This window comes from Meles meles, chromosome 10 (assembly GCF_922984935.1).
Source record: "Meles meles chromosome 10, mMelMel3.1 paternal haplotype, whole genome shotgun sequence".
Classification (NCBI taxonomy): Eukaryota; Metazoa; Chordata; class Mammalia; order Carnivora; family Mustelidae; genus Meles; species Meles meles.
The window spans coordinates 38,787,817-38,815,425 of record NC_060075.1 but is presented as its reverse complement, the minus strand read 5'-3'; the positions used below and the strand labels follow the sequence as shown (position 1 = coordinate 38,815,425).

Here is a 27,609-nt window from a genome sequence, read left to right as displayed (position 1 = left end):
AGAGGGACTGTCCAGAGCGCAGAGCTCAAGTGCTAGCCCACGAGTCCAGAGGTCTCACTCAGTCACTGGCTCTCGTGCAGACAAGTCATCTAAGGCCTATAAGCGTCAGCAATCTAGCAAAATGGCAAGGAATCTATAAATATGTATCAATTTCTGCATTTGTGGATTAACTGATGTATTGACACATCTCTTATTTGCTGGAAGGATTAAAGTGCCTCAAAATGGAAATAATAATGCCTCTCTTTCCTTCCCTCCTGACTTCTGTTATGGGTTTAGAGGTGGCAACCTCACATTGGGGTGTCTGCACAGCACTTTGCATGCATTTAAGAAAATGTCAATATTAGGAAATGCCTCTCATGTGAGTGAGGACGGGGTGAAAATGATTACATTGTAACCAAAGTCCCATAAACCTACTTTGCAGAATGAGGAAGAAGGAAGATCATCTAATTTTTCAGCAGGAACTACATTCTTCACTGTGGATTGGCAGGAGCTAGAGAATAGAGCAGGAGTCTTCTAGAAGCAGTGTTTTCTCACTCCTTAATTGAATTGGATGCTCATTAAGGAACACCAAGCACCAGTTTGCAGTAGCCATTCTGAATTTAACAATGACAATCTGGAGGCTGCAAGTTCCAAGGTCTGACTCTGAGCATGTGTTTGTTTATGGGCACAGAGATAGCACTATACCACTGAGTTACAAAGCACCACGGAGCAAATCCAGATTAATATGAGAGTCCATATTTCGTCCTGCCTGGGCTGTATGACACACTTCTGAGTGAGACCCTAACAAGAGCAGGAATTACAAACAGGTCAGAAGAACATCTGCTTTGCTTCTTTCGATTACGTGGGCAGGCAAAGGAATTTGCTTTTATAACACCAAAATAACTTGGAATGCGGCAAAAATAAATGCACCTTCTGTCTCATGGAATGTTATTACAGTAAGACGCTTTGTGAATGCTTGGTGGCATTTTCAAGCATTTTTTGTTCCCCTCATTTCTTTCTAGGCTCCATAATGCAATCCTCACGGTTTGAGCACTAGACTTCAAATGAGACATCTATTCAGAGCATGTTCAGACAAAACGAGTGGTTTCCTTAGTAATGGGAACTATGTGAAAGCACAGCCCCTCCAGCCAGCCAGGCTTCTCCCCGCCTTGCCGTTCTCACATAGGCTCTCAGTGAGCATTATACAGCTGGGGAGCCCCTCCAAAGTCGGAAATGGCTAAAACACTGAATATTCATTGCATTTCTAATAAAACGTACCCTTTAGAAAAGGTTAAGGATGCAAGAAGTACTCTTAATGGTGAGGGTTCGTTTACTCATTTTCTGCATCATGTCATGGAATGAAAAGAAAAATAAGAGGTCTCACCAAAGAGAAAGACACATGTTTTCCTTTGAGCACATTTTAAAACATTGCCTTGTCTTAAAAAACCTAAGCTTGTCTTATTATTTTTCTGCCTAAAAAAGCCTAAAGACTGCTTCTTCTGATCTTCCCATTTTCTGTACAGCATTCATCTTTGGTAAAGCTCCGAAATTCTGTTGCTTGGAAAGGGTATATATTTTGCCTTTTTGCAGTCTCAAATGAAGTTTAAAAATAAAACAGTAGTTTCATGTATACCATTGTTGAAGTTTTATGTATGCGTACATATTTATCCATTTACTTACTTATTTTCAGAACAACACAACACAAACACACACACATGTGCACGCACACACACACACACACACACACACAAAACCTGACTTCTTTAACAAAGTAATACAATCACCATTCGTCTTAAATATTGATGTGAAAGGGCAAATATAGGCTATCCTAGAATAAAAACCAACATGAAAATTAAAAAAAAAATGATCAGAGTTGATATGATGCCTGTTTTGAGGATAATGGGTTATAGATATCTCCACACTATGTTGAAATCACCCAGTTAAGAAGAAAGGGATACAGGTAAAGATTTTGAAGTGAGCAATGTGAGATACAGCCGAATCATGGTGAGCATTCTCCCATGCATCTGGCTACTAATAAACAAAAAGCTAAAGTTATGCTATAAAACATGCCAAGAAGAGGAGAATGAACCTCAAGAGATATTTGGAGGGAAGAAAAGATGGTTTTTAGAGTGCTGCCTTTAGAATTCGACCTATATTCCAGCCTTAGCTCCTGAGTATCTCCATGACTGCCAACATTCACTGAAATCTCTAAAGCTCAGTTTGCTCTTCTGTGAAAAGGGGAAAGTTCCTGAAAGTCTCACAGTTTTATAAGAATAAAACTGTATGTACACAGTGCTGTACACACTTCAGTGTCTGACATGAGGTTAATACTCAACAAATACTATTTATTATTATATTAGGTGCCCTTATGATTTCAGCATACATAATTTCTGCATTTGCAAAGCAGTATATATTTCAAATTCTGATCTATTCCCCTGTGGTTTGTGGATAGCTCAAGGAAAATCATCTGTATGTCCCTGAGCAACAGCAATAATAAATGTAACAAGAGAATAACAACAACATGAAATTTGCTATCAGAGAGAAAATTGCATCCCCATCGTTGATAGTAGTGAGCTGTTTTTCTCCAGGAACTGTGATGGACTCCTTCTCGTCATTCCTATTTGCACAAAGGTTCTCTATGCAATCAAGAACAAACATCTCTGACCCAGGTGGCCATGGATTATGGCTAATTGTCTTACACAAGAACCAAAGCATAACCTTGCTCTCACTTAAAGTCTACACATCCACTCTTACAGATTTAAAGACTCACTGCTGCTATGCTTAAACACTTTGCAATTTTACTTTCTTACCTATTAAAACTCTACTCAAAATTCATTCATCCATTGATTCAATAATGCATTCTGATCAATTATTCTACATTACAAGCCCAGAGGCAGAGCACTAAACCTGGCCTCTTTGAGCAGGGACAGATTTCCCACAAGAGGGGCTATTTAGACTGAGGATAAAAGGTGAACAGCCTTGCTAATGAGAGCTGTGTGCCTCATGTGTGTTGGGGGGCCAAGCACTCCATGCATCCTGAGTGGGATCAGCAAAGACACAACGCAGAGAAAAACCAGCACAGCACTTGAGGAATAACAGTTCATGTGGCGGGAGCACAAGGCGATGCGTAATGAGTACCTACATGCAAGAGCCGGGTTACGAGAGGAACAGAACACTAAAGAGCTTGGGATATTTTTCCGTTTGTGATGAGACACATAATGGGTTCTGTTTGCAGAAGATGGACTGGAGAGGACCACTCTGGAAGCAGGAAGTTAGGGGCACTTGCAGCAGACAGACCACGGGATGATGGAGGTCTAGCTGATCGAGAACAAGATTCAAGGAAATATGGGAGTAAAATCAGCATGGTTTAAACCTACTGAACTCAGGATATAAGATCCAAGGAGGATCAAAGACCCTGAAGTTCCCTGAGTAAATGGGTAGTGCTCCTCTAACTGAAATAAATAAAAAATAAAGGAAGAAAAGTCAGTAGTCAGGCAAGCTTAAGAGTCACTTTTAGACACAGAGGGCGTGAGGAGACTGGGCTCATGAAAAGTAGGGACATTTACTAGACAATGTGAGGACTATCTACAATATATACATAGAAGAAGAATGTTATTTGAAGGAGCAGTGATGTACATTTGAGAGTAATGATTACATAAGAAGAGATTATATTATCTAAGAGAGCATAGGAAGAGCAGTAGCAAAAAGAAGAAACCTAGTGTAAATATTTAAGAGACAAACGAGCCCATATCTGTCAACAGGCAGAGTACACCAGCAAGTATTAGCAGGTCCAGGTGGCTTTGAGGAGCAAGAACCAAGTTGGGAGGGCGCTCACTGAGATTTAAAGGGGAGTTTCTATGGCATGGGTAGAGTAGAAGCTGGATAAAAAGGAGCTGGAAAAGGAGAAAGTGACAAATGCAACAGTAGCAAATGCTGACAGGTCTCTTGAGAAATTTATGAGAGGGACAGAGATGGAATGGCAGAGCAGGGTTAAGGGTTAAAAGGAGGATTGTGGTTAATACTCTAGCACGAGTAAGAAGCATGCTTATGGATTTTGTGTAAATAAGTCAATTGCAGAGTGGAATGGGGAAAAGGCTTTTAGAGACAAATTCCTAATAACATAGAAGTGGATGAATCTGGAGGAAAAAAGGGAGGGACATAGAGATTGGTAATAAGAAAAAGTCTCATCGTTTAAGACTACAAATGAGAGATAACGATGATTGTGAATAAAGAGACATTAGTAAGCTAGGAGGGTGTGAAATAAAGGGAATTCACACCTAAAGGAGCAAGTTCAATGAAGTTAAAAGCAATGACATTTTCCTAAGAATATTTAGATTGGAAAACGATGTTGCAGAGAGGGTTAAAGTTTGGAATCTTTCTCGTAGATGATGGGATAGAGTGGCCTTAGGATGGATACCAGAATGGAAGGGGACTGTTGAAGAGCCAGCTGAACCACGGCGCCCTGCATCTGTTGGGGGTATAGTGTGTGCACCACCACCTGATTTCCTCCAGGAACACTTCACCTCCTGGAGCCAGGGGCAAAGAAGAACCAATATGGTGTTATTCAGCATTTCTATGCATGGTAGAGGACTGGAGCAATAGAATCTGGGTGCCTGATGAGTTTAGACGACCAACCTTGGTAGGTAGGAAAGAAAGATGACTGGGAGAGAACTGGTTTCTGAGGATTTGAGATCTTTGTGGTGTCACGAAGCAGACCTACAAGGAGCATAGTTTTAAAACAGCCAGATAGATAGACTTGTGGTAGAAAGCAGGAGACTTCAGTTCAAGATTTCCAAGGTAGGACAATTCCGATTACCAGTAAGATCGAGGGAGCATCTCTGGGAATGGGTTTCTGAAATGAAGAAAAGTGACACTTATTTTCCTTTAAGGAACTTCGTAATCTGGGGTTGGTTTTATACTTGAAAGTTGAAATCTCCTGAGCTTTTAGCAGTATTGGGGCAGAACAGAATATTTTCCACCAGGTGTCATGTTGGGAACCTGCCGACAAGTAGATGGGAACAAAGTGGGAAGGTAAGGAGGTATGTGGCTTAAAGAAAAGTATAATAATTCATGGCTTGAAGTTGGTATTGGGAAGCCAGAGGATGTGGAAGAACACAATCCCCCACCAACGTGCATACAGACGCAGGTGCAGACACCTGCACACCCAGCTCTGAGAGGTGGGACAGTGAGTGGTCTCCAAGCAGAGAGGTCACAAAAATAACCAGGTCCTGAAAGGAGCCTGGATTTCAGTTAATGGAGGGAAATGGAAGGGGTGGTTTGGGAAGTACTTGAAAGGCCGGCAAATCTGCTGATGAGTGAATGATAGGATAAGTGAAAAGAATAGGGAAGATTCAAGGATTCATGTAGATGAAGGCGAGGGCAGCAGCTATGTGACAGTCTGTATGTGAGAGGATGCTAGAGGCCTTGTTACCCTGGACAGAGAACACCATGCAACAGGAGCAGCACGGTGAAGAGGCCTGCCTCAAAGTCCCCCAGTATCCACAAGGACAACAAAAGGCCAAGTCTCGGAGAGTGACTTGACGGAGAGTCAGACAGATGGTGAGGGTTACAGGGCTTTGATCTCAGCTAAAGGTTATTCACAGTTCTGAGGACAGCAGAGAGGACATGGTTCCGTGCCTACCCTGCCTGACCTACAGTCCTTTGAGGCAGGGCAGGAGGTGGCCAGCAGCCCTGGATGCCCGGCACTGAGGCTCCGATGCCAGGAAGCACAGGTCTGATGGGCTGCACAACCCTGCTGGGCCATGTGCTCAGTGCACACAGCTCCAAGTCTCCTTTGATGACAACATTACACTTAGCACAGCAAGTGGTTCAGAGCTCAAGCTCGGGAGCCAGACAGATGTGGCTCCAGAGCCTGGCTAAGCCACTCACAAGCCATGTTACCACAGGAGGTGAAGTAACCTGCTTCCTCTACCTGCAAAATGAGAAAACAGCATCTGCTTACACGCTAACTATAAGAAACAGAGATGCTGCCAGGAAAGTATTTATTTAGCTCAGCGCTTGGCATACAGCTCTCAAAAAATGGTACCTAGTGTTACCAGGTCCTTACTGCTCACCATACTGGACGCCTTCCTTTTCCCAGGGAATTGCTCCTTGTCCTACCTTCTAATTTGGGGAAGAGAAGTAGAAATGACAGAAGAGTACTTTATCCAGGGATAAGCATAGCACCCAAGTAGGCTAGCGGAAGGTCTTCCCCGCAAAAGTTTCAAATTCAAACCAAGGAGAAAGGACAGTGTCTCCCTGGTGGCAAAACTGGGAGACGAGGGACTTGAGAGCAGGTGGAGGCCAGGTTGCTATACGTGGGAAGAAAGCTGGTCTGCAGTAACAGGGAATAAAGCCCGCACTCGGAGAAGAGCAGACAGGGGAGGACAGACACAGGCCCAGGAGCATCTGAGTCTGTGGCCGGTCTGTCTCAGAGGCCCAGGTTCCCTCTGCTCACACGATAGCATGTGAGGCTACATTACCCTCACTACAACCCCACCTTTTAACTTGGGCTAGTTTAAATCTAAGCTAGTTTAAATAGGGTTAGTCTCTCTGGCAGCCAAAAGTATCCATCGTGTGGACAGCTACTAATGAATTTAAAATAGTGGAGACTAGCAAAGACCACAGCTGTTATCCCCTTCCCATGATGCCCTGGAGATTACCCTACACATACCCAGAAGTCAATAAATGCCGTCGATAGACAACACTTGAATTCTGTCGGCACAGTCTGCACATTGACCCATATGTATTTGACCTGATTTGAGCATTCCTTGTACTACCCAGAATTCTTCCAGCTCCCTGAATCAGAAACCAGCTGATGAACAGGTTGAATCCAAAGAGAGTTCAGCCCTGAATAACATAGACAGAGGGTAATAAATGAAGCAGGAGCTCTCAAAAATAAAGGTACACTGAGTGTCAAGTATATGCCCATAACAGCCTCTACTTGCTCATCTAATCAATTTGGGTTTTTTGGTTTGTTTGTTTAAGATTTAAGTTTTTTCTTTTTTTTTTTTTAAGATTTAAGGGTTTTTTTTGTCTTTTTTTTTAAATATTTACTTATTTCAGAGAGAGAGAGAGAGTGCACTGGGAAGAAGGGGCAGAAGGAGAGGGAGACAAGCAGACTCTCTGCTGACTGGGGAGTTCAACTTGGGGTTCCATCCCAAGACCTTGAGATCATGACCTGAGCCAAAATCCAGAGTCAGACACTTAAGACCAACTGAGCCACCCAGGCGCCCCAACCAATACATTTTTAAAGAGAGTTTAAAGACCAAAGATTGTAGCAACCCCACCCCCGTTCCCAAATAGTAGAATACAGTAGGATTATGAGATAGAACTTGAAGCTGAAAACGCAGCAGTGGCCCCGGTGTGGGTAATAACTACAAGAATCTCCCATCTATTCTGCCATCCTTGAGAGTTGTAGTAAGTGCTTTCATTCGTGAAAGTATCTTCCCTACACTAAAAGGAATAACTCTACGAACAATCACTAAAAGATTAGACAGAGAACTTTAGCTCTGGGCCTCCTGCATTCTCCATCAATGAAGGAAGAGAATCAGATGAGAATGCTAACAGTCACCTTTGTTCTCCTGCCTAGCAGAAGTCGAGAAGCAAAAGTGACATAAAATATTCATGAAAATTCAAATGACCCTTTAACATCTAGATGGTGCACCATAACTGGATGCCTAAATATTTTAGTGACAAAAAGTGTTTGCTTTCTCTTGCAAAGAAATCACTGCTTTGATCTCTTCTTTAGATATAAATGGATCATTTTCATGAGCTCACCTTTACAAAAGGGCCCCATGTGAAAGCAGGAAAATGCAGAACAGACCTTGCAGACAAATATCGCACCAGGGGCAAACTGTTACCTCATGCCATTTTTTGTTCTTAATTTTTGCCTAGAATTTACATGAATGTACGTGAATTCTTGGTTCTTGGAGTTTTATTTTTGCCTAGAACTTACATGTATCTTAGTAGTTTTATGAAACCAGATGCATTTAATGTGTCCTAATCAAAGAAGATGAACAGAGAAAGTGGCCAGCAAAGAAAAAGTCTAAGTGAAGAGACACACTCTAGCCCTGGGGCTAATAATACATTATACGTTAATAAAAAAATTTAGAAAAAAAAGAGTCACACTCTATTCTCCCATAAATAACAGCTCTCTTATAAATAATCTTGTGCATAACTGAAGTCACTGGGCTGACAAAATCTATTCCCCTGGGCGGGAGGATTTTCATTAAACAATTCTCTGATTTTACTCAAATGTCTGGAACAAAACCAGCACACAGAAGAGCATAGTAACTTACTCTTTTGGTGACTCAGTGAGGTTTAATTAGTCAAATACTGACCTTTTAATATGTAAAATGCACTCCTGAATATACAAGGTACTGTCTAGGCATAAATAAACCATACGCAATAACGTGTGTTAGAACAAGAGAAACGAAATAAAAAGTAAATTTAAAATGTGATAAAATAAGGAAAATGCTCCCTTGCACTGAGATGGGGGGAGCTTCTTAAAGGATGAGATCTTGTAAGGAAGCCTTACAGAACTGGCCCTATCACAGAAAAAATAGAGAGCTAAGAAGGCAACGTACAAGATACGTTCTGGAAATGACCAGCCCTGTGCTGGGCTGTGCTGAGGAAGGGGATGTGCTGGCGTCAGGGACAGAAAGGATGGCCTGGGGACATGGGAAACACAGAGCGGCTGATGGAGCAGAGCTGCTGCAAGTGTCAGCCTCGGAGTCAGAAACGCTTTGGTTTGGTTGTGGATTCTAAAAATGGGCAACTCCATGAGTTTTTGCACACTCAGCCCTCAGTTTTCCGATTTGCAAAACGAAACTAACAGCTAGTACTTTGATAGGGAGGACTGAAAGAGACAATTCATGAAAACTCCTAACAAACCACCTGGCACAGAAGGAGTGCTCAGTAAGTGTGGTCTACTGTTACTGCTGCTGCCCTCATTATCATGTCGTGGAAGAGCTGAGGGGGCTCCGCGAAGGAGGTCTGAGACTTGACCAAACAAGACAGCTTCAGTTGTAGAAGTAAAGTTCCACCTCAGAAGAACGTCACATTTTATTTTTTTAAGTAATCGTTTTATTTCTGATTATAAAAATACTATGTGCTTATGGTGGAACATTTGAGAAGTATAAAAAAAAATAAAAGCCCCCATTGTCTTATCAAAGATAACTACTGGTAGGGGTTTTGTGTACTTCCTTTCTTGATGTATTTCTTTTTAGTTATTTTTGTGTAACTTACAAACTGTCTACCTATCTATTTACCTGTCTACCTGCTGTGTTTTCTTTAGTGATTTTCATTCTTTTATTTCACTAATTGTTTACCTGGCTAGAGGAGAAGTAATATTCAATCCTCCAAATGAAAAGATTAGGGATGCACAGAGAGAAGCCAAGATTAGAGATAGTTGGGAGCTACAGAGAAAGACAAGAAGGAAAGAGAAGGAGAAAGAAGTCTGAGGAAGAGACAGAGACAGAGATTTATCTCCTTGATTTCTGACACCTTTCTCATTCCTGGTGGTGAATTTCCTTCAGTGATAAAATTACTTTTGTTCTTGAAGTGGAGTTCTATCCCTCATTAAAAAAAATAAAACCTATATGGGGTTATAGCAAAATACAAATCTATCTCCCTAATCACCCCCGTCATGGAGAGATGTCATCCTGGGAGAGGCAGCAGGGAACGGGGCAGGGGGTCCCTGAGGGAGCAGCACATTTCTACTTCTTGCTCACTTGTCATAGAGGGAAGACAGGCCAGCTTCGTTTATTTTTCTCTCTTACTTCCCCTCCAACGATCTTTGTTTCTTCTTGTGTCTGCTAAATTCTGATAGTCGAATTTGCATATTTTAGCATGTAACGATCTCTTTCTTCTCCAGTTCAGATACTCTGTGGATCTCTGATTCTAAATGTTCATAAAAAGCCTTAAGGAAGTTGTACAACCATGTGAATACACTTGTGCCACTGAACTACGAGCTTAAAAACTGTTAAAATGGTTAAATTTACGTTATATACTTTACCATAAGAAGAAAGCCATAATAAAAAATAAGACCCATACTTGAATGGGAATCATTTTTGTTTCCAATTCTACTTTCTAAAACCCTTTTGAAAAAAGAAAATGAGAACTCTCTGATCCAACGTGCTTTTGTTCAACATTCTAACAAACAGCCAATGCCACTCCCCTTACATCATGCTTCTAACTTAATTAAGAGCTAATCTGCTATCAGAATTAGACTACAAAGGACCATGTCACTGAAGATCTTCTCAGTACGATGTCAGTCCCTCCTCATCAGTGGCCCATGCATAGTTATTTAGCTTTCTGAGCATATCAACTAACTTTCCAACAAGACACTGACTTTCTTCAGAGCTCTTTTTCTCAAACAGAGCCAGCAAATTCTTTCATTAATACTGAACAACCATAACTATATAAAAGCATCCACTGCCTAGTGTAAAAATTCATTCCTTTTTAAAACAGTATTTTATTTTTAGCATCCCTTGTTGCTGACTATATTGAATTGTTTGGCTCAGTCATCAATCAAGCATTCATTTATTTTACAAATGAATATTGAGTGGGTTGTAATGTAAAAGAGCCTTGGCTTGGTGGGCAGACAGAACCGAGTTCAAATTTTTGCCCCATTATTTCATGGTTTTGGTACATTGGGCAAGAAACCTAACTTCTCTGAGCCAATGTTTCTACACTGTCAAATGGGGATAAAACATCTATTTTATGTTGTAGAGATTCAATAACTTTTAAAACATACACAGTTAGTATTCAACAAATATTGTTTTCTCCATGTTTATGCAAGCTACAGCACGTAAAGATGAATAAAATATAGACCTCTTCCAGGAGACTCTATAAACTAAAAACAGAAATGGGCCAAATTATAGAAACAACTGTAATACATTTTAAAAACATAAATGGTAGGGGAGATAAAGACTGTGATTGTGAGAGATCGTGTCTTGTTAGAGGGTCAGAAAAGACTTCGCATGGGAAGTAGCATTTGCCCTGAGCTCACTTATTTAGGACCAGACAGAAGCCGGGACCCAGAGGAAAGGTAGAAAGAACATTCCAAACAAAGCAGAGAACTAGAACAGGCGATGATGATGGTAATGACACTGACCGACAACAGGGACAATGACAAGAATGACAATAATGGTGATGCAAACATCCATTCAAGCTTACTATATCCTAAGTTCTTTCCTAAGCTTTTGCACATATTAACTACATTAATCCTTATAACATTCCCAGGAGGAAACTGAGATGCAGAGATGTTAAGTTCTTGTTCAGGGTCACAAAGCTGGGAAGTGGCAAGGTAAGAACCCAAACCCACGTAGCCTGTTCCCAGAAAGCACACTCTGACCCACTACCCAGACCACCCCTCTAATGGAAGTGAACAGAAGAGCAGTGCCCAGGATTCCAGGAAACAAGAAACCTTCCCATATTAATAGGAACTTCAACTATTAAATCAACACATAAATACTTATTACATCCCTATTGTTTATTTGATGATGAAGGCAGAACTTTTTCAACATAATTTAAGGGCTGTAATTATTCATTTATGTTTTAAAATCATTACAACACATTGTTATTAGAGCTGAATACTAGTTCAGGAAGCTCTGCAGGTGTTTACTACGAGGCAGCTGACCTACACAACCCCATAACACAGTATATATGGAATGTGAAACTGCTGTGAAATTTTAGTGGGTTGTAAAAGGTAAAAACTTGAGAAAGAAAAGAAGAAGGAGGAAAAAAAATGGAGATGGGAAAGAAGAAAAAGTGGAGACTTATCAATTATTCAGTAGATGAGAGGGTGACATGGTAGGAAACCCTTGGAAGATGGTGGGGTCTACCCTTGCTGTCTCCGACCAGCTGTGTGCACTTAGACAAGTCACTTGACCTCTTAGGACTCAGGGTATTCGAGTCTAAAGAGTCCGTGGTTTGATAACTATTCACAATTGTACTGATTCAAAATTGCTGAAATCCTTACTCAGTCACAGTTTCATGTTTTTATATGGCACTTCATTATATAGAGGTGGTAGTGAAATTAACTTTTTAGCCTGTTATTTTTTTGGAGAGCAACCTTTCGTATCTCCAGTAAACGGTTGATAACTGACGATCACCTGAACATGTACTGATTCTAGGAAGCTCCTGATACTCTTGCAGCAAGAAGGAAACCACAGCCAAAGAACAAACTCGTCACCCTTTTCATACAAAGCCAGAGTTATTTTTCTCTCTCACATTACAGTCTCACTTCTAATGTTCCATGGTATGAAACTGATAAAAATGAAATCTTTTGAATTTGTCATGTGCCTACAGCAAAAGGACAATTGCAAAAAAGCAACCTCATCCCCATATGCTGAAGAAAAGCTAAACAATGAGTGAAAACAATTTCCTATGAGATAGCATAAGGTAGCATTTAAAAATATTCAACTTTCACTAAATTAAGACTTAGATTTTTCTTTGATTTCTTAAAGAGGCTGAAATTTAAAATATTAGGTATGATTGCAGGTTTCATTTATAAACCAAGAAAGTGTTTTAATCATGCATCTGATTATCACCACTTACTTTCATTATGGAAGTACATTATAATTGGTTTGATTACTGAATTTGTCAATTATACAGTCAATACCAATCAACCAAAATGAAATTCTTAAGGAACCAAGAGTATAAAACTAAAATTCCTTTCTCAAATAATTATCACAATTTTATCCTAATTCTTCCAATATGTGGAAATGTAATCCTGCAGATGTCGAAATGATATGGAATATGTAGGGAATTAAAGTTGGGGAAAGTAAAATCAAGGGAGGCGTAATGAGGATGATTATCACTATTATTACAAGTACATTAAACTGTATGTAGACACACTCCCTCTCAACATCCCCAACACTTGACCATAATCCCTACCATTCACAGAGCAACATTTAAATGTTGTTAGTAAAGAATAAAGCCTTACAATACACTTTCTGAAATGAGTGTTAGTAGGTTAAGCAAGAAACTACTTTTGTCTCGAACTCATTTTTATTCAAAAGATTAGCAACCACTTGAATAAATTTTTAGAGAAGGAAAAAAATAAAGCACTTGTGAACTTAAAAAAAAAAAAAGCTAATGCCTTTATAAATTTCCTGGTATTATGATTATAGTAACTTAAAACTATTGGTCTATGTCATTTCAATAACTCTTGAACAATCAGATGCGAAGCTTTTCCATCCCCCTCACCCACCTAAATCTATTAACATGAAAATGTCATTTTTTTTTTTACTCCACTAGAGGGTAGTCTCTCAAAACTAGGGCTTGGAGCCATGGATCTAGCCTGTTTTTGACCTGTTGATAAATTAATCCTCATGTTCCAGTCTTCTCAACAAGATGTTCCTCTAGCATACTAATTAAGGTGGTAAAACAAGCATTTTTAAAATTGCTGTCTATGTACTCACAGGTGTTCCTTCAGAAATATACACTGCAATACTTTTCTGTGTTTCTTTTCTAAATTTCTGATAACTGGATACATTTTACATACGTGGCGTGTATTCCATATTTTCCTGGTAAATATAAATTCAGAATTAGTAAGTCTAAGAATAAAGGGAAACAATTTTCCTGAGGGTTCAATTCATCAGAGTTGAAATACTTTCCCAAGAAGTATTTCATAACACACTCCTAAATACACACACACAGAAATACCCACACAAACACCTTGACACATGTATCCATTTATCTGTGGCCTTCAGATTTTAATTGCATCAGATATAAAGAAATTACTATTATTGGAAATATTGATTTTTTAAATACCCCCTCATATGCCAATGTTGTGAATTATAGAGAAAAAAACATATGCTTTATTTTTAAAATGTGGTCAATTCAGATAAGAAATGTCATGGCTTAAAAAATGCTACTGAACAGTAATCACACAAACACCAAACTAAGTAGAATCTACAGAAAACCAAATGCCTCTCAAAACAGTTTCAAGTTACTCTTCTTAAACAATGTAGCCACTGGCGAACTTTACAAAGAGGGAGTCAGAGGCACTGCATCTCCCCCAGGTGTTCTTGGTATTTGGAAAAATCCTTATTTGTAGCACATCCTGCTATTTTCAGCTAGAAAACACAGTTTCTCTGGGTGAATGATAACCTAAAAATGGGAAAACTTGTCCAACATTTCTTCCTCTCAAAAAAAGGGGGGGGGGAGGATGGAGGAAGGAATGGGAAGGAAAAGAGGCAGGAGGGAAGGAAGGAAAGGGAGGAGAGGAGAAAAGGAGGGAGGAAGGAAGGAAGGATGAAAGGCAGGCAGGAAGGCAGGCAGGAAGGGAATGGTACCTAGGAAAATATGCAAGCCGGTTTCATTTATTTGTATCCTAAGCAGCAGTGTCATAGAACAGACAGGTTGTTTCAGCCAACCAGACGGGAGCAGCTGCGAGTGCTACATCTTGGCAGTCCGAAGCGATTGGCTCCTCTCTGGGGAGCGGAGGGTGTTCAGTTATTAATGACCGCTGAGCAGGCAGCACCATGTCAGTGTGACAACTGATCGGGTGAACGATGCACCACTAACCACCATGGAAACAAGGAGAAAGAAAGCCAGCTCCCAGGATCGCTCCGCACGGAATTGAGAGCCTCAGGCTGCCGACTGAGAGCAAGAGTTCCGGAGAAAAGAAGGAACCCCAGCTGCAGCCTCCTGCCTCCCTTTTTATCTTAGAATACAGAGATAAGCTGGCTTGCGTGTGTGCCCACCACTAGTACATGTTTGTATGTACTTTATTACATACACACACGCACCTATTTACACCCGGGCAAGAACACAACCATGTGATTATCGCAACTGAAGAACTGAGGGAGCCCGCACGGAGGGACACGGAAGGTGGTGCATCACAGGAACTGCTTTTGCAAGGTAAGTTTAAAATATACATTTCTATTTAAATATGCTCTATTTCTTCTTTGGTGGATGCTAGCCCCCCACCCCCAAACCTAAATTCTCCTTTGATGTTTTCTTCATGTCTGGATTCTAAAGCATTCTTCTTTCCATTTTACTTTGGAGGAGAAATTCAAACGCAAAAGCCCTCTGGCTTTGGGTATGCTTAGCTGTGTTTGTGGGATTCTCCAACATGCATTTTACTAGCTTGAACGCCCATCAGAGGATGTGAGTGGGAGAGAAAAAGCAGTGCTGGGGAGAGGAGGGAGAGGAGGGAGAGAGGGGAGAAGGGGACAGTGGGAGTGGAGAGGAGAGGAAGGAGAAGGGGGGAATTTTCTTTTTTTTCTCCTTCACATTATTTGTAATGAAAAGCGGTTCACACATCAGTCTGTTTTTGAAACCAACCCCCCCACCCCATGGGGCATTTTTCTCCTTTCACCCAGCGGATGGAGATTAAGGCAAATGCTGCTGTGTGTCAAGAGCTAAAACCATTAAGCAGAGTGGCGGAATGAGCATATCACAAACAGTTATTGAATTTCTGCCAGGCTACATCTTACGGATTGGGGTAAATGACTTCCCTTTAATAACATCCTCCCGCTGGTCTGAAGGGACAGTGCAAATGTCTGATTGCTAATGCAGCTGCAACCGACAGGCGTGAGGTAAAAGGAGCCCAAGAACCAGAAGAGTTCTCATCTTCTTTGGTAATTAACAGAATCACAGCAGGGTGGCTTTAAAGTGCATTTGCTATTTCAGAAGATTTTTGTTCAGACGGACTACTATATTCCCTTTGCTTTTATTGAGCTATGTGGCTTAAATTTGCCTCTAATTTATTTATTTTTAACAATATGCCCTTGTTTCCATGCCTCGAATTTTTAGTGAGAGCATGCTACAAATGCGAGTAGAACCTTCCTAATTTAGTGAAAAGGGGATAATGTGAAGAATAAAAAGGCAAGAAGTAAGGATTCCAAAATATCTACCTAGGAAGGAGTGTGTCTGCCCTAGTACTATAAATATTACTCATATCCTACATTTCTCTTTAGTTTCAGAGGCAATGCCTTTGAGACAGAATTACTCTCAGTAAACTATGAGCATCCATGTACTGATGATTCATGGAATACCGGGTGGGTTAATTTCTACTTCCAGTCTTCTAAAAGGAAGCCAGCTACTTAGAATATGCTTTCAAACAGACAACATCAATTGAGGATGTCCACGGAAACGTTTACTACCCCCTTTAATGGGTCCTGTAGAGACATTAAACCTAGTATTTGCACTTCGCCTTCTGGAGCTCTCTCTTCCCTTCCTTTAGTTCAACTGACCAAATAGTTAATGGAGTCAGCTTCTTTCCAACTGCATGGTATTTTTCCCCTCTACAACTGTGATTTCAGAGTTATGATTGGTTTCCTAATTTATAACATGACCCAAAACCAAAAGACAATAACCAGTCCCTTAGATCCTGCCACTTTCCCATAAATGTGTCAAAATATGAGTCACTTTACAGTATGTAAGAAGTCAATTAATTCCAGTGACCTTTGTAAATGATGACAATAAAGCAGCTCTGACAATGTGCCACTGGCTTCGATTTTCTCTCTGTAAAATGAACAAGTTTAAGAAGAGGTTTCCTGCTCAGAGTGAAAAATGAAAGGTGCTGAAGCATTAGCTCGCAGTATTGGCAGCCTTGCTCACTCTGCCTCAAACGCCACATGCGATCTATAGAAGAAACAAAATGATTTATTGCAAAGAGGAAAAGGGGTTTCCTTTGCTTTTCTGCTATTCATGAGAAGTGCTGCTTTTGCCACAGAACAGATCGGAGAATTGTGAGATAGCTGCTAAGTTCCTAACCAAGAGGAAAAGCTGGAAGTAGACATTCAGCCTCCGGGTTTCAAACTCCTGGATAATGTAGCATTGCAGTATTGATTTCAGTTTTTCTTAGACCTTTTCCAGGGAAACTTTCCACACCAAACACACACATACTCAAATCCGACAGAGCCTATTTTTAAATTGCAATCAATGATACCTAAGAACAGTGGATTCACTCTTTAACCTTGGTAAAGCTCACATACATATTTTGTGGATTACACAGATCAACACCATGCCCACTTGAGTCTAGAAATACAATCATTCCCGTCCCCCGGTGTTGTCAGTGTGTGCCGGTGAGTTCGGTGGTCTGATCAGCATCTATCAATGCCAGATGATGGACACAGGAACATGCCTGGAAGACTTAGACATAGTCTTCCCAGTCATGCAGCTATACCAGAAATAGCTTTCTGACAAGACAAGCGTCAAAGGACCATCTTTTCAAGAGTGTCGCTTGTCACAGGCAACACACACTGAGTTAGAATGCTGATGAGTAAGTGGAATTTTTTTCCTTTGGTTGTTATTGTTGCTGTTAATGGCTTCATAAACAGTGTTATCGGCCTTCTAGACCAGAAATTTAGGGATCTAGGAAAAAGGTAACCAACTTAGAATTTGTTAACTGTATTTTATTATTTCTTTGTTCTTTTTTACACCTATTGCTTCTTTTTTTTCTCCTTTTCTCTCTTTTGCCATAAAATGGGCTTGGTGTTTTACCGCCTCCCCCAACTCTGAATTTTTTCTAGTGCAAAATTCCTGTGTGATGTGGCATGGTGATCTTTATTGCAAATGAATTAAGTTGATCAGAAATGTTTGTAACCTGAGATTAAAAAATAACAATTATGTAAGTTAAATGTTATTACTTAGCAGTGCCTGGAGATGGTTACAGATAAGGTATCTGTTGGGGAATTTGAAGAAGATTATTAAAAAGAAGCTAGCATTCTTAAAAAATGAGTCTAGCCTCAGTAAGGATGCCTCCAAAGAATAATTTAAAATGATGTAGCTTAGCCAATCTGAAGAAACAAGGGACACATCTGCAGTCCACCACAATGTTCCATATCTACCTGGTTCTAAGGATTTCATCACTTAGGTATCACTCTCTAGTGCCATGAAACCAAATAAAGCAGGTAAACACTGTGCAAGACATCAGCACATCTTGTGTGTGCTGTCAGAGAGAGAGCTCTCCGATCCTGGCTAGGCAGTAAGTACTTCAGAAAGCTTCACTGTGTTGCAGCTGAACACAGGTCCCGCACAGAGCTCCGTGGATTCCTCCCTGCCTCTCTTCTGATAAAGTAATGTCTGCCTTGACACCCGGGAAGTAGAACATGGTAATAGTCCTTCCTCTGACCACAATGTAAAAGCAAATCGAATTCTAATATAAAGAAAGTAGGTGGTGCCAGAAGATAGGAAAAGTAATGGAGAAATAAAAATGTTTTCTTTCGTATGATGGGAGGGGTGGAAGAAGATCTCGGGAGATGCTATTTAGAGGTCATTAAATACAGAGTGAGAAAGAAAAATGCTCATCTCAAATCTTTATGAAGAAATATGGTACCCAGTCAATCATCTACTATAATTCCATAACCGTTATGCTTGTACATAATTGCTTGCTAGTATGTTAATTTATCGTAGGCCACAATTAGGGAGGGCTTTTCTTTTTTTTAAGGTGCCACTAATAAGATCACATACACAGTTTTGGCATAAGAGAATGAAGAAGGAAAACATATTTTCATATACTAATAGAACTTTAGGATGGAAAGGACCTTTAGAAGATGGTCTAATATGCTCATTTCACAGGCGAGGAAACTGAGGCACAAATGGTTTAACATCTTTAGTCTGAATCATATAGCTCTTTATGAAGGCCTAGAGTAGGTCCCTTTAGAGTGCTCCCTCCAGCACTCCGTTAAAACTCCACTACTCAGTCCCTCACATCTTTTTTTAAAAAAGAAAAAAGCATATAGATCTACGCAAAAAAAAAAAAAAAAATCATAAAACTTAAGGAAATGTTTATCAGATAGTCAGACACTTGAAAAGCAAAAGCAGGCATTCAATCCTAGAAGCAATAACAATTTCTTAAGTATATACACCCAAATATTTCAAACTGATCATCTTTTGGATATAGTCCACTATGTTTTGTAAAGAGTCATAAAAATAAGAGCTTTGCTCTGTTTTTAAAACATCTTAGGGGCGCCTGGGTGGCTCAGTGGGTCAAGCCGCTGCCTTCGGCTCAGGTCATGATCTCAGGGTCCTGGGATCGAGTCCCGCATAGGGCTCTCTGCTCAGCAGGGAGCCTGTCTCCCCCCCCCCCCCCGCCTGCCTCTCTATCTACTTGTGATCTGTCTCTGTCAAATAAATGTTTAAAAAAAAAAGTCTTAATAACATTATTGCTACTCTTCAGCTATAGAGATTCAACTATTGGTCATCCATTAGAAGTTTTTCCAGGAATTTTGAGGAGAATCTCAACCTCCTTTTTTAGTGGGTTTCACTGTAACATTTTAAGGCACTTACATGTGCTCTTATTAAATATAGTGTCTATTCTCAGGGTCCATGCTTAGCTTCCACATCTTACTGAAAAACAGTGAGGCCATTTCTCAGGACAGCAATCCCTACTTCCCACTCTCCATCTCCCTATCTGGCCTTACCTTTTCATTTCCAAAGTTTGAGTGAGACTCTGTAGGCAATGACATCTCCTCCTTAATTTCACAGTCTTATTTTTTTTTTTTCTTTCCGGAGAATTTTTCTTGGTTTCTAAATGTGTTCTCCAAATTTTACTTAGGATAATAGTAATGAACTGGTTCCAAAACTTTGGGAAAGTAAAAAAAGGATATTAAAAAAGAAACATAATACTTGTGAATATTTGTTTAGAGCAATATTGGTTTACAGAGCACTTTCTCAACAATGATATTTGCTCCCCACAACAATTTGGTAAGGCAGGTATAATGCTATCCTCTTCCTTTTAAGATTAGAGAACAAGGTTCCATGAGGTTAGAGATTTGCCACAGGCAGGGAGCTAATATATGGAGAAGTCAGGGTCTTCTGACTACAAAGATGGGTACAGCACTGATCATAGTACCTGGCTGAGAGTCTGTTAGAAATATACCCTCCCATTTTCCTGAACTCCTACTCTAGACTTACCCTTCCAAGTTCTATGCCCTTTGCACCATATCACTCTAGGCGGGCAGATTTTTACAAATAAAAATCTGTACTTTTTAATTTAATTCAGAGCTAATGATATGTCTGAGTTAAACATGAAAAACACAACCAACGTCTATTCTTCGAGAAAAATATTGCATGTTGTTCTACCAACTCATCTATATATTTGTCTGACAGCATTAACACTTTGATAAACAGTTGGCAAAGGCCTCAAAAATTGGATAAAATGGAATGAATAAATTACTTAGGCAAGTTCCATGTTGCTGGAAAATCATGAACAAAATCCTCAAAAATCTCCTGATGTATCTATCACCAATGGATAAAGTGTCAACATAAAAGCAACTTTGGCATCTCCTTCCCAGTTACTCTGTCTTCGGGAGATAATGACATACAAAGACCTCAATATGCCAGTAGGTGTATTCACATTATTCTGAGAGCCCTCTAGGGGAAACTGTGTCTTCCAAAATTAATATTGTCCTTGGAATAGGTGAAAACGCCTAAAACACATATACAAAAGGTTGTCATACAAAGTTTTATTTCCGGAAAGGGAAGCATTCCACACATAATAATCCTCCCTAGGTAGGAAGGAGTGTAAACATTTTTTTCTACCATTTTTTTCCATGTCTGGATTGAAAAGGCTCACGGACTCCCCAAAGACCCGCTGAATCAATTATGAGCCTAGCATCGACAGGAAACGCTTTCTGTTTCCAGAGGCCTGAAACCCCTGGGATTTAATTCCCTGAAGAGTAAGAAAGGAGGCAATGTTTCCTGACTTGTTCGTTGCAGGGAGTCCAGGAACAGGGGAGATGCATTCACTCCCCTGGGACCAAGCCTGCAAACGTGCCACGGACTAAGCAATGGCCCTCAGGAAGGCTCAGGACTCCCAGTACTTACAATGACTAACATTTTGCTATGTATGTTGACTACTGAAAATATTTAAAGATGCCTCATTTTCATTGTGGTAGAGAAGATTGACTTGTGCTTATTACAAGTTTTCTCTAAAATTACAAAACTGGATTAATATAATGACTGCAAAGAAACAAAGGCAAATATTTTGGTAGATTCATTCCATAGGAGTAAAATTTATCCATAATATCTTACAGTCTCATAATACTGAAAGGTTGAGGCACTTAAATTACATTGTCAGCTAATTTACGCTTTACATTTATTAAGAAAAAAAATAAAGCACTCAAAAACATTTTAAAACAGACATGTATTTTTAGAGACACAATTCATATTGGCCTTTATATCTCCTTAGGATATTTTTCTCACCGCTATATTCATATGCCTGAGACATAGTGGTCTTATCATTGCTTGCTAACAGTGTCTCTGGGCTCCACATTGAATTTTATTTTCATTGAAAATTGGTCACTCAGAATCACCAATTACTTAATCTATTCCACAAAGAGTATATGGAACCACAATGGCCTTTATTGGAATTTCAATAGTTGCAAGGGATAATTTGAAAATACATCTAGACAGATCATATTTTGATTTCTACAAAGGTTGAGGGGTGAGTGGCCTTCCACTGCATCTGCCTAAGGACTAAGAACAAAACAATAAAGTAGGTAAAATGGGGATCAGTCCAGGTTACCATGCTGCATCATTTCAGAGAAAGTGCAATAGGATGGAAAGAGAAGAACAGTGCTACCACTGTATATGGGGGGAAAAAAGACATTCTAAGCATATACAAACCTTGGAAGCTCTATTCCCAGTAATTTTTGAATGAAAATCACATGCCATTATAAGACATGAGCTTCGACTGCGTTCATCCAACAAGTCCATTTCTTGTGTGAATAGCTGAACTGACTAAACACATAATTTATATTTGTTCCTCTTCTCTAGGTTATCACCCCTGTGTTTTTCTGTTTTGTTTTGTTTTGTTTTTTTACACAAACACAACAGCTGTTCAAGGAGTGTCATAATGTGATGTTTGGCTAACTTTTTAAAATCAGTGAGGCATTTGCCAAACTCCCATTTCCATAATCAGTTACTTTATTTCTAATGAGCAAGCAAATTCCATGTAAACATCTGAGGCTCAGCTCTCATTTACACTATAAATTGTATCACGGTGTGCTACTGTTGGACAAAACACTCAAGGAAGTGAAGAATTAAATGTTTTATGACATAAAATACTTCCAGTAGAGACCTTAAGAGTTCAGAACACATTATCTCTTCGACAACACTTTACTGGCTAATAAGGGCATGGTCGTAATATTAGCAGATCTCATTTATTACAGACAGGCGTTTTCTGTGCCCAACACTGTGCTGCTGAGTACTTGGCAGGTGCTTTCCCTTGTAATTCTCATAATAACCACAAGGAGCAAGTACTATTACTAACCCCACTTTACAAATGAGAAAATTAAGGCTTAAAGAAGAAAAGCAACTTGCCTCCACTAATGAAAGGAAAAGGAACCTAGGTCGGTTTGGCTGTAAAAAACATGGCTTTTGTGCATATGCGACAACACATATTGTTGGTTGCGCCCGAATAGAACTCGCCCATACTGCCTTCTAGGAGTTGGATTCTCTAAGAAAACATAATCATTCCATTTCTCACCTCATGCCATGCATTCTGCTCAGACGAGGATATGATCTCTGCAAGATTCATTCCTGTGGTCTTTTTGTTGTTGTTGTTTCTCAAGGAAGAGGGATGGCTGACTGATTTATAAGTGGGTATCACTATTTGATTAACTAAAATGATTTTTGCAGTTTGGTTCACAGCCAGACCTAAGAACTGGCAGCTTACAGTCCTCTTCTACGTTTTTTCCATCAATAGAGTTCAACATGCTTCTTCACCTGTGGCCATGCACCGTAATAACTGGCACAATGGGAAAAATACAAAGCTTAGCTTATGAGTCTCAATTTTCATAATTTAGAACAGTCTGTCCACAACACTAATCCCAATCTGTGGATCCTTTCTTACTCATGAATTCTCTTTTAAACCAGAAGCATGAATTCTCTTTTAAACAGTGAATACTGGGCACCTGGGTGGCTCAGTGGGTTGATCTCTGCCTTCGGCTCAGGTCATGACCTCAGGGCCCTGGTATCAAGTCCCACATCGGGCTCTCTGCTCAGCAGGGAGCCTGCTCTCCCCCCCCCCCCCACTGCCTGCCTCTCTGCCTACTTGTGATCTCTCTGTCAAATAAATAAAATATTTTTAAAACAAAACAAAAAATAGTGAATACTATTTCACTGCTAATATGATCATCAATTTTCAATGAAGTTCATCAATCCTCCTCTGTATTAATAAGCTTCTAGCTCTGCAAAGTTAATAGACAAAAATCTGTTTTTCAAACTGAGCATGCTGAGCCAAACCTAAAACTTCAGCAGAAGTGTTCTCTACACCAGCTGTTTGCAAAACTTCAGCATTTCTTACTGAGTGACCTCCTCAAAGAGCTATCTGGGGAGTCCTTCAGTGTGAGTGTCCTACATAAGAAAAGCTGAATGTGAAATTCAGGCCAAAATGTTACTAAGGGTTCATCCCATGATTAGGAATGGGTTTCAAGAGCTCATGTTCGTGTATATTTTCTTTTCAGAAGGAAGATTTTTTTTTTAATGTAACTAATTGGACAAATGAAAAATGAATTCAAGTTTGAGGTGATACACAGCAAAGATACCCATGCCTCATGAAAAACCCAACTTAACACATCTAATAAATAAAGGATGTGTAAATTTTAGTTTAAAGTTTTAGATTTTTTTTCCTTTTTCCCTACGACCTCTTAACATTTCTATACAACAGTGAGGAGCAGAGAGAAGAGAGGGGATGCTGGCCAGCTTCTCAACATGTACCACGGCCTGGATCCTGGTTAAGTTCTTTCACACCCCATGTCACCAAAGTGCACAGCCCCACATAGGAACATAATGGAGAAGCAAACGTCTGACTCCAAAACCTCGTCTATGAAAACCACGTTACTGTGCCTCCCACAGCACATATTTCTTAGAATAAGCATAATACATTTCTCTTTTGAGGAGCATTATACTTTTTATGCAGAAGTATCCAACGGCAGATTCTTTCTATAGTTTTAAGCTTCTCAGAAAGATCAAAGAAAGTTTATATAATAATTAAGCAAACTTGACAGTTTTACCACCTGGTGCAACCTGATAGTATTTCAAGAATGACATAATGAACATTTAACAAAACTCAACTAACCTAAAATAAAAGTATTACCTATGGATTTTTTACTCAAACATTCTCATTAATCTATATAACTTCAGAAGTATAGTGTGTTTAAAAGAAAAATCATGGTTGAATTCCAGAAGTACTTATGAACAGCTAAGATCTTTATCATTTCTTAGGGAACGCAAAGCAGTAACAAAATAAGAAAATTTTTCTTTACCATGAATATCTTGCAAATTAAACACACAGAACAAGATTTCAACCCCATCTTTCATCCCTGAATGTTGCTTATCAGATTTGGGAAATATTTGAAAACTTCCTTCTATTTTTAAATATTGTATACACCTAGGAAAGATGATGAACACTTACAAGTTTAAATCTTCCCCATAAAGAATTTTTCCTGTCTAGAGTAATAGCTCCTTGACTTCCACATCCTGTCTCCACCCCTTTCCACACCATACTGAAGGTAATTGTGTATCGAGTTCTTAAGCTCACTTAAGCAAGGAGCTTCCTGTTGGACATAATCATGTTAAATTATAAATCAGTGCGGTACTCTGTACTTTACTTGATTGAGATGTCCATGAATCTTTGAAAGGAGAGATATTCTAAGATAATATACCACTTAGGCATTCATTTAGACATGTCATATTATGGTCATTTACTCAATCACCACGGATACAGGCAGATCAATAAATGGAATCTCAAGAATTGATAAGGAATGATGTATGTATGACACAGCAAACAGAACCAAATCTATCTATCTATCTATCTATCTATCTATCTATCTAAAGTTTCTGGTCTTAAGAGGTACCATCCTATCAAGATTTGGAAGGTACTATATTCCAAAACTATTGCTAAATACATTCATTGTCTAAATGTTATATATATGTTTGTATATTTTGCTTCATTTTTAATATGAACTCAAAGGTTATTAGGCTGTCTCTGTGATGAACTACATCAAATTCACTTGGGTGCTTATTTTTAACACAGAATATTAGAATCTCTGGAAGAATGTAAGAATCCCTCGTGATTTTTTTTATTATTTTTACTTACTTATTTATTTATTTATTTATTTATTTATATTTGGCACCAAATTTCAGAACTGATGGTTAAAGATTCAGGCCCTTTTCCTTTGTCCATTGTCTGCCACTGTTATTTCAGGTTTGTAAAGATTGCCTGTTTGTGACAATTGATTGCCTGAATTGATACAAAATATGCATAAAACAGGTACACTATGTTGTGCTTTTCCCCAGAGAAGATTGGGAATAGGATATGGCTAAATGAGTTAGGGATTTTGATAAGGGATCTGACAGACATTCAAGTGGATGCTTTTAGTAATGTGCTTGTAAGTCTTCATATCGACAGTCCCTATCTCCACTGCCATTCAAAGTCATTTCTTGGCTTTCAGATAATGCCTATAGCATGGTAGGGTACAGATCCTTAGGGGAAGTATCTACCAGAAGTGGGCAATACCTTTTATTCCCACATGCTCATGAACTCCTATTTTCATGTACTATATAGTACATTTCACGTGCACCTCAACTGAGGGTCACCCAGAGACTGCCCACTGACACCGTTAATGAACGAATTCTTTACTGACTGTTGATTTGCTTTCAGATGTCACTGACTAATACAAGGAGTCAGAACAGGTATAACAGAATTGTCAAACTGAGAGAGATTTTACAGATATTAGGTTACTTGCTCCAAGTGACTCATTACTTAAATACATAACTGGAACCAGAAACCAGGTGATTCAGTCCTTGCCTGGTGGTTATTTCACAGCACATTGACTGTGATGGAAGGGTTTCAAAAAGATTGGGCCATATGCTCCCATCAAATCATTCATTTTCTTAAGCACCATTATGACCAAAAGTTCCCAAAGTCAACCCTGCAGGGAAATTCAGCCACGCCTTCTCTGTGAAGGGCCCATATATGCACAACCTCACTTAGCTGCTGGGAGTCTCACAGATGCCCTGTTCATTCTCCAGTCACTTTTCAAGATGTGTTTTAGAGTGGCATTTCATTGACAGTAACATGTTGTTGCTGCTATGCATCAAGCACGTGAAGTATTTGGGACTGGGGTTTTGAATATGTGCCCTAGAGCAATTTTAGCAGAAGTGTTGTTTTGTTTCTCTTTTAAGTCACGGGAACAGAGGGAGTAAGAGAGAAGTTCTTAAAAGGAAAAACACACAAAAAATGGCAACTATACCAAAAGTTTCATATTTATCCAAAACAGAAATAAAACAATCCCAGTTCTTTGTGCTACTGCATTGGAAATTTCTTCTCATCTGGGACATTCCATCTCAAATGTAAGAGACTATTGTATGCCAATCCTCTTTGCTGGGGCCCTAAGAAACTTTCTAACACATGCAAAATAACTGCAATCTTTGAAATTATATCTCATTGCCAGGTTACTTTTGTGAACTTTTAAGCCCCTGATGTAAATTTCATCCCCAAAGAATGCAGAATCTAGAATAATGGACACTCAAGTCCCTGAGTCACTGACTAAAATTTTTACATTGCTGACAATCTTCAGTACCACTGTGTCCATTTAGTATAGTGATTTCATAGACATAGTTCTCATTTTTCTCTCATGTGAAAAATCCTTCTCGTGAATACAAATGAATAATGTTTAAGTTACACTTTAACAATCTAACTTTGTTTTCCCCAAAATGTAACCACATCTTAAAGAAAAGGCAATTGTCCTATTCTACCACCTCAGAAAAGCTGTATTAACATTTTTGTAGATTTAGTTAACAACTGTATTTCTCTATCTATTCCAATGCCATCTTAATATAAGCATGAATGCACACATACACAAATACTGGACTTAAAACAATTTGCCAACTGCTAACAATTTCTTACCAATTTATAAACATTTCAATTAAGTCTAGCCCCACTTACTTGTACCTGGTCTCAGATAATATTTCTGTTTTTAAGACATGCCATGTGGGGCGCCTGGGTGGCTCAGTGGTTTAAGCCGCTGCCTTCGGCTCAGGTCATGATCTCAGGATCCTGGGATTGAGTCCTGCATCCGGCTCTCTGCTCGGCAGGGAGCCTGCTTCCCTCTCACTCTCTCTGCCTGCCTCTCTGCCTACTTGTGATCTCTCTCTGTCAAATAAATAAATAAAATCTTTAAAAAAAAAAAAAAGACATGCCATGTAACTGAGATGACAAGTATTGTGGTGACTTTTAAGAGTTACTTTCATGGAAAATGGTGGGGAAAAAAATTCACTGGCCAATAAAATTCTGCAATCTTTAATGGAAATTAAGTCAAAGCCCATTCAAGTAGTTTTATTTTGCTCTGCCATTTCTCCTGTTCTCACATCGCCACCTTCACAATTAGTCTAAGTTACAACAAATTCTAATAAGCTATAACCATTACTATGACTATTATTAATTTGATAGTGATTAACATTTAGTGATTACTTTGTATGTTTCTGACGCAGTAATAAGAACTTTTTGTACTAAGAATATTTAATGCATTATTTCTTTTAATTTTCACTACATGCCTCTGTGTAGATATTTTAATACATAAGGAATCAGTGTCAGAGGAAGAGAGAGAATTAGAGTCCATGCCTGATCCTTCCTTTACTAGCCTGCGTCTACTGACCGCC

The 27,609-nt window shown here is 39.4% G+C and overlaps 2 protein-coding genes across 2 annotated transcripts in view; one reads left to right on the top strand and one right to left on the bottom strand.

Annotated features, from left to right (window-relative positions):
* IMMP2L (inner mitochondrial membrane peptidase subunit 2) overlaps positions 1-27,609 on the bottom strand; it is an 869,268-nt gene that overhangs the window by 398,782 nt on the left and 442,877 nt on the right. The window lies entirely within an intron of this gene.
* The window catches only part of LRRN3 (leucine rich repeat neuronal 3), a 37,449-nt gene continuing 24,316 nt past the window's right edge, over positions 14,477-27,609 (top strand). Inside the window, exon 1 of the mRNA XM_046021515.1 lies at positions 14,477-14,853. The gene's annotated coding sequence lies outside the window, so the exon portion shown is untranslated. The remainder of the gene's footprint in view (positions 14,854-27,609) is intronic.